The sequence below is a fragment of the Montipora foliosa genome, chromosome 4 (assembly GCF_036669935.1).
Source record: "Montipora foliosa isolate CH-2021 chromosome 4, ASM3666993v2, whole genome shotgun sequence".
Classification (NCBI taxonomy): domain Eukaryota; kingdom Metazoa; phylum Cnidaria; class Anthozoa; order Scleractinia; family Acroporidae; genus Montipora; species Montipora foliosa.
In genome coordinates this window covers 6,450,170-6,465,169 of record NC_090872.1, presented here as the reverse complement: position 1 = coordinate 6,465,169, position 15,000 = coordinate 6,450,170, and the positions used below count along the sequence as shown (strand labels likewise).

At 41.1% G+C, this 15,000-nt stretch overlaps 1 long non-coding RNA gene and 1 pseudogene across 1 annotated transcript; one reads left to right on the top strand and one right to left on the bottom strand.

Annotated features, from left to right (window-relative positions):
• The first annotated feature begins 2,490 nt into the window (after nucleotides 1-2,490).
• Nucleotides 2,491-7,060, top strand: LOC137998889 (uncharacterized). The gene is made up of 4 exons (XR_011122840.1): nucleotides 2,491-2,694; nucleotides 3,544-3,791; nucleotides 5,463-5,865; nucleotides 6,875-7,060. It is a non-coding gene; the product is annotated as an uncharacterized lncRNA (long non-coding RNA).
• Nucleotides 7,061-8,700: 1,640 nt separating this feature from the next.
• On the bottom strand, nucleotides 8,701-14,215 carry LOC137999656 (RYamide receptor-like; annotated as a pseudogene).
• Nucleotides 14,216-15,000: the final 785 nt, after the last annotated feature.

The following is a 15,000-nucleotide window of genomic DNA, read 5'->3' as shown; positions in this document are numbered from 1 at the left end:
AATTTTTTTACGATCGGTGATTTTCCCATACAATTCTCTATATACACAAACTGTCGCATACACCACGTATTTTCAGCTTGGGGAGCCTGTGGACAGCTTCGCCTGAATGTTTCTGCGCGTGAAACACAGGTTTTGAAAACGTTGCGTCGAGTTTTTTGTAACATTCTAAAGTTCGTTTGTGCGCTGTACTGTATTTTAAAAACTATGTCGGTCGTGCAAGTCAAGATCAGATTGTTTATTCATATTACTCGACGGAAAGGGTCACTACGATTTGTTAACAGTCTTTCCCGAAAAACCGTTAACACCAGAGAAAATTTCTGGATTGTTTATTGTTTCGCGACCAATCAGATGCGAGATGAAACCGCAAAAGATAATGGTTAGTCACGACTAGGCACGAAACAACGAGCTGGTTTTTTATTCCACGAGAAATCTTCAATTTTGTCGCTTTTCTTTCTCTATTTCGGCTCAGGTATCACCAGAGATTAGATAGGATTGACATTTCACGGAAAGGCGATGTTGAATCGAGAATACAGGATCAGACACAGCTAGACAGCGCGTCTGAGAACAAAAAAAATGAGCCAATCAAAAGCGATGCTGCTCGGTGTTTGTTTTACGTGAGGTTCAAAAGGTCATGCTAGTTGGCTGTGATTGGTGGTTTTCGATCCGTATATTTCTGTAGGTGAGAAACCTTCACCCATGAGGCAAACCTGTACAGTTGTAAATTCTGACAATTTGCACTCACTTTTAGGTCTATTCGGTAGTTGGGTTTTTGAACAGACGGAATCAAGTGAGTGGTCTTGGTTTGTGGTCAAAAAGTAGCTTTTTCAGAGACATCCAAAGGGAAAATAGAAGATACTCGTAGATGAATATTAATGTTTCGTGTCAAGTCGCGACTGATCCCCTGCTGCGGTTTAGCGGTTATCTTTTGCTGTTTCATCTCGCATCTGATTGGTCGCGAAACAATACACATTCCAGAAATTTTCTCTGGTGTTAACGGCTTTACGGGAAAACTGTAAACAAATCGCAGTGACCCTTTTCTGTCGAGTAATATGAATATACAATCTTGACTTGCACGACCGACATGGTTTTAATACAGTACAGCGCACGTACGTACTTTAGAATGTTACAAAAACCTCGACGCTACGTTTTCAAAACCTGTGTTTCACGTGCAGAAACATTCAGGCGAAGCTGTCAAAACGTGACATGTTCACGCTCTAAAGGTTAATTGGTTCAAGTAAAAAACGCGACAGTTTGTCTGGACAAACTTGAATGTTATAAGCGTGCAACAACGCGGGAAAATGTCGCCCGTTCACGGTAGCTCGAAAATGGTAGTATTTCAACTTGTGCTGAAAGTTTGTTCGTATTTGTATGATCGTGGATTCATTATCCAAAAGATGCTATGGTAGTCGTTATTTGTCCCTTGAATGCCTTGATTGATTCACATTTCCTAGAGCTGCAAGCGAAAACTGTGAACACTAGAAATATCGTGTTTCGAGTAAAAAACTAGTCACGCGTGAGAAACCTAAACCGCAGCCACTAACGGTAATTACTTTGTGGTTTTCATGTCGCTTTTGATTGGTTGCTTCACGATGGGAACTGTCAAAATCAAACGTTCTATTCCCAAAGGACTTGAATTGGGTACAACAGTGACATCACTGTAGAAAACCGGTTTGGCAACTTGTCTTATTCCGAATTTGCATGGAAGTGAGATTCTAAACCGCCGTGACCAGAGGTTCGTTTTTTTCGCCTCTCCGTTTTAACCGTTCGGTCCTCGCGAAAGAAAAATAGAACGAGATTACAAAATAGAAATGCAGAGAATATAACGGATGTCAACCGAAAAACTGAGCTCAAAGGACTTCTCTGCAGTTATGCGCTGATCAAATCGAAACTTCAACATCGTTTTAGTTAAACGGCATGTCAACAGTTCACGAAAAACAACAACGCGAAAAACCACGGCGTCGCGATGTGTTTGTTTGCCTATTTTAGCTAGGAATCCGTAAATTCTTAAATGAAGCAATATAAAACGAGAGTAGAGAATAGAACTCCAAAGAAAACAACGGCGTCTCAACAGTGCAAGAAAACCACCAACTCGAAAACAGCACACCAGCAAAGTGTTGTCAGCAAAATCCTGTGAATACTCGCCTTTCTAAAGTATACCCAGGCCTTTCATTCCATTGTTGATGTTTCTCCCTCTCTTTGCAACGGTTAGTAAGCGAAAACTTGCATTTTAAGAAGTGAAATCCAATGTTTCGTCGCGCAGTAGTAAAAACATTTTCAGCACGGAACAGATTTCGGACCGTGGTCCGTATCGTAAAAGCTGGACAAGCTACGAGCATTGCTACGAGCTAGTTCCCACTTGACCGTCAGACATCAGTACCAAGTGGTACTTGTTTATGCGTGGTGTTCATAAAATAGGAACGGTTACTACACGCTTATTGGTTAAGACAGCTTAACAGCCATTGGTTGGAAACTTATAGCAACATGACTGATATCGGGGTGGCGCGAAGGCGGTTTATCATTTGCCTGTGGCTTACCTAATCTCCGAGAATATTCTGTTTGAGTAGCGTCATCGTTTCTCTTTATCCTAGTCTCAGCAAGCGTGGCATCATACCGAAGGTTAGTGGGAAAAGGGTGTAAGCGTGAAGGAAAGACACCCTGCTACTTTCATCGCGGGCTTCCATGTTCTCGAACTGGGTAAGATTGCGCGCGGGCGCTTGTGGTAGGTCAATTTAAAAACCGTAACACTCTTTGTCTGCCCTCGAAAATTTCCTATCTAGCGAAATCCAGTTGCCCTCTGCAGATTAAGTCTGTCTTGAATGATTCTGGCTATGCATGGTGGTCATACAGTTTCATTTGTTACCATTTTACACCCGTGTTCTCTCGATAGTTTCGTCCTCAAGGAAAACAGCATTTCCGCCAATTTGTGTGGGGTTTTCTCGTTTATCATTTGAAGCTTCAAACGCTGTTACCATTGATTCCTGACTGCTGCGATTTAAACACTCGCGAGTGCGATGGTTTTAACCGCGAGTGGGCCGCAATAGACCAATTTCGATATATTAAAATTCAGTCGAAAACAAAAGGCATCATCTTGAGGCTCTGGGGAATAAACTCATACAAATCCTTATATTTATTCCCCAGAGCCTCGAGATGATGTCTTTTGTTTAGGACTGAATTTTAATATATCGAAATTGGTCTATTGGCATGAAGACTCTAGGAATAGCCCCTGTCAATTAATCCCAAACAGAGTGCAAAAAGTGAAATTAGAGCAGACAGTTGAAGTTAGTGCAATAAAGGTGAAATGTTTGCATGTATATCATTAATAAGTAATCGCATTTTTTTTTCGTGCAATTTGGAATAAATAAGCACATGCAATTTTTTTCAAAGATTTCAAAATTCCACCCTCCGGTTGAACTTGTCTTTCGAAAGATTTACTCGTGCTTATTTATTCGAAATTGCAATGGAAATCATGTGATTACCCGTACAAATTAATTTAAAACCGCTGTAAACAACATCAATTATGATAATCAATTATTTTTCTTGTAGTTTTGAGTTTGAAGAGTGTCTGCGCTGTGAGTGTGACGCTCTAAGCTTCGCAAGCCGCTACAGCCTTTTGGAATTTGTACTAGGTGATTGCGAACGATTCAGTACCAGATACTTGGATTTCTATAATCGGCTGGTTGGAGACCTACCCTATTACATATATACCGGGGAAAATTTATACATACGATTAAAATCAGATGACTCCTTCAATTACAGGGGATTTAAATTCTCGTATATTGTCGGATCTACTGGTAAGTCAGTATTGCTTTGTCTTTAATCCCATCATAATCATCATCCTCATCGTCGTCGTCGTCGTCATCGTCATCGTCATCGTCATCTCCCATTAAAACGGACTTAAAATCTTGTATATTGTCAAATCTGATAGTAAGTCCGTAGTATATCGTTATCATTATCATAATGCTTTACGACAGATATGGTAATGCCTTAAATTTTAGCTCCATCATCAGGTGGCACAAAATAACTTTACACTTGAATGACTCTTCAGATGATCCTTGCTAATCCCAGTAAGACTGTTCTTTGAAGTGTTACCAACTCTACCCTAGCATTAACCATTCTCAAGTAGTCCTCTGGTTTCCTCGAAATAGTTCCCACATATCATCATCATCATGTTCTTGTTATTAACACAATTGAGCTGCATCATATACCGATTTAATGAAATTAGAGGTTGCGGCATGCTGCGTGGTATCTTTATCCGTTTGGTGGGCGTCCATAGTGGTTACGGCCAACCACACAGTGTGTTAGTTTTTGGCTCTTGACCAAACCCACAAGAGGGGTATGACGCGGGAAAACGATCGGGCGGCAAGCGAAGCCGGAATACTTCTTTGTCGTGGTCTGCAAAATCAATGGCATGTCATTGGGGGGGCGGGGGGGGGGGTGGTAAATGTCGTAGCGTAAATAGCTGTTACTGCTGTGTGAATAAGGACAGTACGAGCCATCGAGGCACGCGAGTAACAAGTTAAACGTATTCCTTTCTAAACTTTAATCTTTCTTTAGGGTTAATTTCGACTTAATTTTCTAAATCCAAGCGAAATAGAATTGATTTACCATACCTCGTAGGTATGGCTCGCAGACTTTCTATACCCCTTCCGTGCTAGTATGCAAACCCCGTGTGGAAGATTTATAGGTTCTTATTCGAGTACCAATTCGTGACACGCACGGGCGAATCGTGCTGAGCCATTAGTCCTATTGGGTCGATTATCTAAACAGAGATAAAACGGTGGTTTAGAGAACCATGTCCGCCTCGAATCCAGATTTCGCGCGGCCATTTTTTCTCGTTCCTGTCGACTAACCAAGCGGCGAAAGAGGTAGAATTTGAGGTCTATTCCTTGTCGAGAATAGTGTCGAGAACTGAGGAAAGAGCTATGGAGAAAAGCATTTATACACTTGAAGCGACTCACCTTTAGTAAGGCCTGGAGGTAAATTATTATGGGCGGTCGAAATGTGGGCGGGGCAGACAACCGAAGCGCTCTTTTTACGCAAAATATCTTTGTATTACGCCTTAATTTTAATTATTTTGGGCTTTCATTACCTTATTAGCCACAATCGGACAAGAATCGTACTTGAATGTTTCTGAAGGTGTGATCAGCACTCCAAAATTTGGCTCAAAGAACTACCCGGTGAATTTCGAGCGGCAGTGGTTTCTTCTCGCACCAGAAGGACATCAGATCATGATTGGCCAAGCCACCTCAGAAAGCAGATAAACCGTCCTTTTCAATGTGAAGTTCTTTTGTTCTTTTTGGTGTGTTCATGGAAATAACCCTAGGGCAGTTTCGGTCTGGGAAAAGCGGTTGCACACAAAAACGTCCTTGCACGTGGGCAAATGGGCCAGTGTAACCACAGCTATTGTACGCAAAATACCTTTGATTAATTATATTTATTTTGCGCTTTCATTTTCTTTGTAGCCGGTAGAAGAGAATCCTACTTGAATGTTTCCGAAGGTGAGATTAGCACTCCAAAATTTGGCTCAAAGAACTACGTACCCGGCGAACTTCGAGTGGCAGTGGTTTCTTCTCGCACCAGAAGGACATCAGATTAAAATCACATTCAGCGATCAATTCGAATTAGAACAAAGCGAGTATTGCAAAAACGACTACTTGGAGGTCAGAGAGGCTTACTTCAAGGTGTTTAGCAATCCTGAGCAAGGAATGGAAGGAAGATATGGAGCCATCCTTGCTATGCCAACGTGTGGCACCAATAAGCCACAAGACATGCTCAGCGCCGGAAACATGGTTTGGGTGCATTTTAAGAGCGACAGTAATTCTACCACCACATACAAGGGATTCAAAGCAACTTTCACCACATCGGGTATGTGTAAAATTATGTCGGTATGATTGAGTTGTGATAAACGCCAAAACGTTGCTCGACAAAGGCAAAACAACTGTTATAGCACTAGCGGCAGCGATGATGATGATAAAAGGGAGTTCGCGCCACAACGTCGGCGACTGCAACAAGGACACCTCGAAAACGCAAATTTACTATGCAAAACCACGAGCTCTGTAGCTATCTCCCGACTTCTCTTTTCATTGAACGAGTATCTTATAAACAACGGGACTTGATGCTTGTCCGATAAGAAAACGATTGGACTCAAAACATTCCTCAGACTGCCAAAATTTTGTTGTCCAAGTCCTGTTACATGAAATAACCAATATCAGTATATACTAAAACAGTGGATAGCGCTGAACGCGCGTGCTGATTGGCTCGTCAAACTCCGAATATCATGTGTTATTTACCTCCGAGCAACTCGGGAAAAAATGGCGTCCCGATTTGCATCCGTGACAAGTGAAGAAAACATCCAAATTAATTTTTTGTGCTGTATATTATCTCACTGTTTCGGTATATTATATTAAAACAACTATTCACCTCAGTTTCGGTGGCTAGCGTTTAACATTTAACTCGCCGCTTCGTGGCTCGGTCCACCGCTAGCCACCTCCACTTCGGTGAATAGTTGTTAAATATTCTTGTTCTGCGGCGTTGTCTTTGTTGTCGTCCTCATGCATTTTTCTTGAACTCCATTTTATCATTACTCGCTTATACACATTTGCATGTTTTTGCTTCACGAGTTCCTTGGCTTTTTTCAATGCTCCGTCTGCTGGTGTATCATTAATTGAAAACCGCTCTTGTTGGAGGTAAGTCGGAAGTGGGTCGTCCTAGCCTCCTTCTAGTTACCTCTTTCCGAGACACGCAAAAAATCCTTCACAAAAATTCTACGAAAGCCGCGCCCCCTTCATAATACACTGTTTAGCAGCGTTCTTATGAAAGGTTTCAGAGGGAAGCCAAAATTCTCTGATTGACCAAACCTCTGTTTGTTTTGTAGGTCAATGCCGGAGCTTTCTGGTCAACAACGCGTCGACTGTTCTGTTGTTGTTAGCTTCAATGACATTCACGACAATTTTCGTCTGAAATGGTCACGTCAGATGACACCCTGTTCATTTGCACTATTCGCTGCAACGAACTTATCCTCATAAAATAATTGACGTGTATGCAAGTCAAGAAACAAACTTCCTCTTTTAACCTAGCTCTAAAAAAAAAAACAAAAAATAACTTAGGGTGATTCCTTAGTAATAGAAGTTGTTGTAGCATTTTCTTTAAACTTTTCTCGATTGTTCCCTACATTAAAGTGACTCGAAATGTGCAATCAAAAAATAGGTCACCAAGCTCGTTTGGGAAATATAACTTGCTCAAGTGACTCATTTTATCATTGCGACTTCTCCATCAAGGACAAGTTTGTTCCATTGGTTCACGCTACGTTTTGCAGGAACAGGAAGCACAGCCTTGATGTAATTCTTGAAATAACAAACAGGTGTATTGTATCGTTCAAAACGAATAATTCATGTTTGTTTTATGGTGCAGGCACACGTTATGAAAAGGCATTGACTACAAATATTCCTTGGGTGCGTGATCTCGAGGAGACAATTTTGTGTCCATGAGTGATGGCTTAGAATACTTTTTTCCCTCGGTAACTTTTTTTTCTAATGTATTGTTTAAAGTTTTACAGCACAAAGAGGAGGAGTAAGAGAATAAAATTATGCCAAAATAAAATAGGTCACCAACCTCGTTTAGGAGAAATTAGAAAGCAAACCGAGCTCGACCCCTCGACAACACGTCTCCCCGATAGCGCGGTTTCACTTTCACTCTCGGACTGAAACGACATTTAAACATTAGCAAGGCTATCACTCGACTTTTTTTTTTTTGCGAGAGTCTAAAACGTTTATCATTCTGCTCTTTACTGCTATGCTCTGTAAACGGCGATTCTTCTTTCTAGCGAGCTTTCCCGCATGAAAGGTTGCTATTTTGAAATGTTTTTGGCCACGATCGATATATCAATATTCACACATGGCTACGAGTCTTAATGGTTAAATTTAAACATTGTTTTGTTTAGGCCATAAAGCCTCGTAGCCATGCCTGAATAGGAACGTGGCCTACGCTGTCTTATGCGCAGTACAATACTAGGGAATCACCCATTCTCGTCACCAGAGCCTCGGATCGACCCAAGGCTCTGGGAAACTCTATGCAGGAGAACATGCGCCGTAGGGTTCTTATGGCCAAAAATCGGTTTTTTGAACCTTACAAACCTTACGGTGACTGCTCACTCCTCGTGCTAACATGAATGCACCAATTAGAGACGCTTTTGATTGTTCTTCACGAAAACCAAAGAGAATAGCCTCTGTCTCAGAATTACCCAGAGCTCTTCTCTCCTTCAGTCAAGAGAAGAGCTCTGGGGCCGAGATTGGAAAATCACCTTGAAAGTACCCCAAACTGACACGGGACAGTGTATGCAATATCGTAACTCCGCCAGCTCCAAAACGTTCACTATTAGAGAGATTTAGCGTCAAAAATCAAAGAAATTTCCTGGAATTAGCTCCTTTCTTGCTTTTTCTCGATAGATAACGAACAAAATTCTCAGAAGTGTGAGACAAGTGAAGCCTAGCTTTCACTTATTTAACCGTGAAAACGGGGTTGGCGTAAGGAAAAGCACAATTCCTTTTACTTTTACTCTCGCTTTTGCTTGGTTTCGCTTGCATCGTGTGAAAACGAAACGCAGCATAAGCACAAGGAAGCCGCGTCTGGCCAAGTAAAGCACTCCTTCCAGATTTCCCGCGTCTAAGCATTTCAACAAAATGGCAGAGGCCACTCGTGGTTTATTTTAATGATTTTACTGATGACAAGCAGCAACGTGCTGCTTCCCGCCTCAGGTAAAATCAATCGGTCAATCAATAAACTTTATTTAAGTTTCTAAAACTTCTAGGCAGCCCGGAGGCCGACTAATCGGGGACACTACCATAAAATTACTGATAAATTAAGTTAAGTTAGGTTAAGTTAACTTGAGAATTAGCTATCACTTGTTACAATATTATTTCATGAGCGTGCGTTGGATATGAGATGGTAAATAGCCAAGGAGGGGCCTAGCGCCGAGTTGGCTATAACCAGTCTCATGTCCAACAAGCGCGAATGGAATAATTGTTTTATTAAACTCCTTAAACTCCAAAAGTCTGGAAGAACGAAATACGAGCGAAAAAAGGGAGAAAGTCCTAAGACGCGATGTTATGTAATACCTGGTGGTCAGACAGACGCAGGCTCATCACAAAAACATTTCTCACCTTTTCGCGTGCTTCTAAGCTTCGGAATTGATCCAAACTTTCCACAATAATGCTTTTTTTTTTGTTTTATACCGAGAGAAATTTCGCTTTCTGGAGAAAAACTTTTAGTTTAGCAACGCTAAGCGCAATCATTTACCATATATGGTCAAACGTAACTAAGGTATATGAGCTGATAACCTAGATTGAGTGAACCAATCAGAGCACGAGAAATGCATTATCCGAGATTGAGAATTTCATAAATATGTCATTCACAGGCTGGGAAGTCCGTATAGGGTAAAACTGTACGGTCCGAGGGTCCGCAGGCCGAGGGACGTACTCAAGGTTGAGGGCACAGTCTTTCTCTATACGGACCGACCTAAGCCGGTGAATAATGTATTTATTTTTTCTTCTTTTTTTTTTTCTGAAAATGAACATGGCAAACTGGTTTTCAAAAAGTCTTCCTACGCGCTCTACGTCGCACTGTCACAGTTGAAATTAACTTAATTATAACTGAAAAAAGCGCTCCGTTCGCAAAGCTCAAAGAAAAATGATAGATTAACGATGAAATAGAACTTTAAATATCTCTTGGTGCAATAAAAATAAATAACAAACGAAACATTTATATTTCATGGCAAGCAAAGAGAAATGAGCCAGGCAAACTGATTAAAATAACGATGTTTGAAAAATTCGTGCAAACAGGCGAATAATTTTCTACGAATAAAAATGCTTTGTCTTAGTTGTTGAAAATGAAACGAAAGTTTTTAAAACAGGAGCAATAAATTTAGTGGAAAATATGCAAATCTTCAGAAATCAGTGCAAAACTTAGAAAACTACCCAAGAAAAACTTGTTGACATTAGTTCGCAGCGTTACGATTTTTTTTACTATTTTAGCGACGAATCCGTATTTTCTTTGATGAAGCAAAATAGAACGAACCCTGGGTGCCAGAGGTTCTATTTTTATTTCGCGAGGAGCGAGCGGTTAAAACGGAGAGGCGAAAAAACCGAAACTCTGGTCACGGCGGTTTAGAATGTCACTTCCATGATTTGTGATTATGAACACGGTCGCCGATTGGTTTTCATAGCCAGTGCCAGTTCTTTCCGAGTAAAAACAATCTAACACTCAATTTCACTGGTTGAACGGCGATAGTGCCACAAAACCGGTTTTGAGCGCAAGGACTGCTACGAAAACAAAACTGGCGGTGGAAGGCAGTGAATTCGAGTGACCTGGAGTGAGTATTTAGACTAAGTTTACACTAGAGGAAATTGTTCCGGATTCGTGATGAATCCGGAACGTTTTACTACCGGATTAGTTTTGCCGTTTACACAAAAGTGGACGAATCCGACAGAAAACCTTCCCGGTTTGGTCGTGTCTCCGGAGATTTTGAATCCGGAATCTAAAGTGGGAACTTTGAATCCGAAAACTTTTGAATCCGGAAAGTTTTGTCGTGTAACCGATTTTGATCTCGAATCCGGATATTTTTCCGCCTGCGATCTTTCGAGTTTGCGTTAAAACCTTTATTTTGCTCGTCACTCTTTCCCGTGTGAATAGGCTGAGATCATGAGGCAATCCATCTCGTTGTTCATACAAGGTGACGAAGTCTTTTCTGATATCTTCATACTTACTTTTAACGCTCTCACATTCTAAACCTTCATAATCCTTTTGGGAAGAATATGCACGGACAACTCCTAGTAGAAGTTCAACTTCGTCATCTGTCCAGCTCAGATTTGCCTCAGTGGCATCTGGATCTACTCTAGCCTTCTTTTTTGGCGGCATTTTCACTTTGTCGAACGACGAAACAACACTGAGCTTGGTAACCATTCCATCACGAATGTTCCCGCAGTTGTCGTTGTGTGTAAACGGGTCAGGAATCCGAATATCCTTTCAGTGTAAACGCTTACGAATCCGAATACTCTAAATTTGATGAATCCGGAAACACTAACGAATCCGGAACAATTTCCTCTGGTGTAAACCTAGTCTTAGAGGTTTGCACACTACAATACATAGCAAATTCAGGATTTTTGGAGAGTTTAGAATTGAAACCTGTTCAGGAATGGGAGACCCTAAAAGCCGGAATCGCGGAAAAAGACCCCAAATCCTCCATTCAGGCGAAGCTGTCAAAACTTGACATTTTCACGCTCTAAAGGTTAATTGGTTCAAGTAAAAAACGCGACAGTTTGTCTGGACAAACTTGAATGTTATAAGCGTGCAACAACGCGGAAAAATGTCGCCCGTTCACGGTAGCTCGAAAATGGTAGTATTTCAACTTGTGCTGAAAGTTTGTTCGTATTTGTATGATCGTGGATTCATTATCCAAAAGATGCTATGGTAGTCGTTATTTGTCCCTTGAATGCCTTGATTGATTCACATTTCCTAGAGCTGCAAGCGAAAACTGTGAACACTAGAAATATCGTGTTTCGAGTAAAAAACTAGTCACGCGTGAGAAACCTAAACCGCAGCCACTAACGGTAATTAGTTTGTGGTTTTCATGTCGCTTTTGGTTGGTTGCTTCACGATGGGAACTGTCAAAATCAAACGTTCTATTCCCAAAGGACTTGAATTGGGTACAACAGTGACATCCCTGTAGAAAACCGGTTTGGCAACTTGTCTTATTCCAAATTTGCATGGAAGTGAGATTCTAAACCGCCGTGACCAGAGGTTCGTTTTTTGCGCCTCTCCGTTTTAACCGTTCGGTCCTCGCGAAAGAAAAATAGAACGAGATTACAAAATAGAAATGCAGAGAATATAACGGGTGTCAACCGAAAAACTGAGCTCAAAGGACTTCTCTGCAGTTATGCGCTGATCAAATCGAAACTTCAACATCGTTTTAGTTAAACGGCATGTCAACAGTTCACGAAAAACAACAACGCGAAAAACCACGGCGTCGCGATGTGTTTGTTTGCCTATTTTAGCTAGGAATCCGTAAATTCTTAAATGAAGCAATATAAAACGAGAGTAGAAAATAGAACTCCAAAGAAAACAACGGCGTGTCAACAGTGCAAGAAAACCACCAACTCGAAAACAGCACACCAGCAAAGTGTTGTCAGCAAAATCCTGTGAATACTCGCCTTTCTAAAGTATACCCAGGCCTTTCATTCCATTGTTGATGTTTTTCCCTCTCTTTGCAACGGTTAGTAAGCGAAAACTTGCATTTTAAGAAGTGAAATCCAATGTTTCGTCGCGCAGTAGTAAAAATATTTTCAATTAGCCCTGACAGTTTCAGCACGGAATAGATTTCGGACAGTGGTCCGTATCATAAAAGCTGGACAAGCTACGAGCATTGCTACGAGCTAGTTCCCACTTGACCGTCAGACATCAGTACCAAGTGGTACTTGTTTATGCGTGGTGTTCATAAAATAGGAACGGTTACTACACGCTTATTGGTTAAGACAGCTGTGCGACTTGGCCAATTTAAGAAACTTATAGCAGCATGACTGATATTCGGGGTGGCGCGAAGGCGGTTTATCATTTGCCTGTGGCTTACCTAATCTCCGAGAATATTCTGTTTGAGTAGCGTCATCGTTTCTCTTTATCCTAGTCTCAGCAAGCGTGGCATCATACCGAAGGTTAGTGGGAAAAGGGTGTAAGCTTGAAGGAAAGACACCCTGCTCCTGTCATCGCGGGCTTCCATGTTCTCGAACTGGGTAAGATTGCGCGCGGGCACTTGTGGTAGGTCAATTTAAAAACCGTAACACTCTTTGTCTGCCCTCGAAAATTTCCTATCTAGCGAAATCTAGTTGCCCTCTGCAGATTAAGTTTGTCTTGAATGATTCTGGCTATGCATGGTGGTCATACAGTTTCATTTGTTACCATTTTACACCCGTGTTCTCTCGATAGTTTCGTCCTCAAGGAAAACAGCATTTCCGCCAATTTGTGTGGGGTTTTGCCTCGGGTTTTCTCTTTTATCATTTGAAGCTTCAAACGCTGTTACCATTGATTCCTGACTGCTGCGATAACAGGCGCACAACCTTTCAAGAATAGTGCGAAAGGCCAACCGAAAATGTTCGTTGAAAAAAGAGTAAATGACAGGATTGATTGCGCTGTTAGCGTAAATGAGAAAAATTGAGATAAAGACATAAGTGTCGTTGCAGATGACACCGGTGAAGAAGTAAACACAAAAAAGCCATCCCATCCAATATGGAAGAAAACAAATATAGAAGGCGAGCACAATTAATAACACCATTTTGAGTATTCGTCTGCGTAAACGAGCGTCCTTATGGCTCTTGTCTGAAACGCGTTTTCCAGGTCTTTTACTTGTACGAATATGGATTGTTATTGCAACGTATAATGAGATTACGAAGACAAGAGTTAACATCAGAAGGGACAAGAAAACTATATACCAAACCCGCCAGTTTGGGAAGAAACTTCTTGTTTTGCATTTTGTTTGTCCATTTTTCTCCAGAATGTTTGCGTAGTATAAGAGTGGCGCACAGAAGACTGCTGATGCTAACCAAGCGGTGATTATCATCCAAAGCGCTCTCTTCTTTGTGATAATTTTCTTGTGAGGGTAAAACACGACCAACAAGCGATCTACAGCGATCATTGAAAGGTGGAGAATTGCCACATTCATGCAAAGCTTCTCGATGAAATTGGCCACTTTACAAAAAAGTACGCCCAAGATTCCTCCGACAACCACTGATCATCGGCTAAGATTCTTGTGATTCGTTCTGGAGTGCTTCCGATTGTTAGCAGCAAGTCTCCGGCAGCCATGCTCACGATGAACATGTTGTTGACAGTGCGTAGTTTGCCATAAGTATTAAGTTTAAACGCAGTGATAACGAAAGAATTGCCGACCACAGAGAAGACGACGATTAAGACATAGGCCACGCACTTGAAATATACTTCGACTGAGGATTCCAGCGTTGAATGTGGACTCACCGAAGTTCCGTTTTCGTGGTCGGAAAAATTATCGATCGAGCTCTTGCTTGTCATGGTTGCAAACAGACTGGAATGTTCATTGATTCTTTTGTTCCGTTAAAAACAACGTTTAAAAGCTCAGATCGCTACGATAAGCAATACGAATTTCCGTGACAAAAACACAGTCGGAAAGCAACGTAACGAAACCGCCTAAACCATCGAAACACCGGAACGAAACCAACGGAACCAATCAATCAATTTATTTGTATAGGTAATCACATGATTTCGAGCTCAATTTGGATTAAATAAGCACGAGTAAAGTTTTTCAAATTGAGGGTTTTGGGTTACTTTCAAAAAAGGTAACACAATGATCTGCTACGAGTGACCGGTCAAATGTGACTTGTGTTTTAGACCCGCAGTAGGGGAACGTCATTGATTGTTCTAATAACTTTTTAATAACCCCACTGAAAATGTGTGATGAATATAAATACAGCTTTTGGTCACCCACACTCTGTGACTGGACTAAGCTCCCCCCTGATGTAATCAGCCTTGATGATAACAATGGTTTTAAAGTGAAACTACTGCACTAACCAGTCCCTACCGACCACCTGCGTTATGTCTTTTCGAGATTTTGCAGAATCTTGTCTGTAGATACGCAGCCATATAGTGAATGGGTAAAAAAGCGAATAATAGATATTGATTAGACAATGTTCACTGACATAATGCTTAACGTTAATTATGATGTTAATACACTTGTCAAAAATATAATGAATATGATGATGCCAGGAAAAGTGATGGTCAATTCACATAGTGACATACCCAAATATCTTAAGATTGAAACTTGTTCAAGCCATTGACCAGCTTAAGTTAGTCGAATTTACTTTCTGATGAGGTTGGAAGATAAAACATTGAGTTTTTTTCATATTGACTTGATCAACATTTGACTTGATTTACTTTCATTGTTCATTTCAGTTTACAGTGTCGCCAATTAGCGCTCCAGCGCTAGAA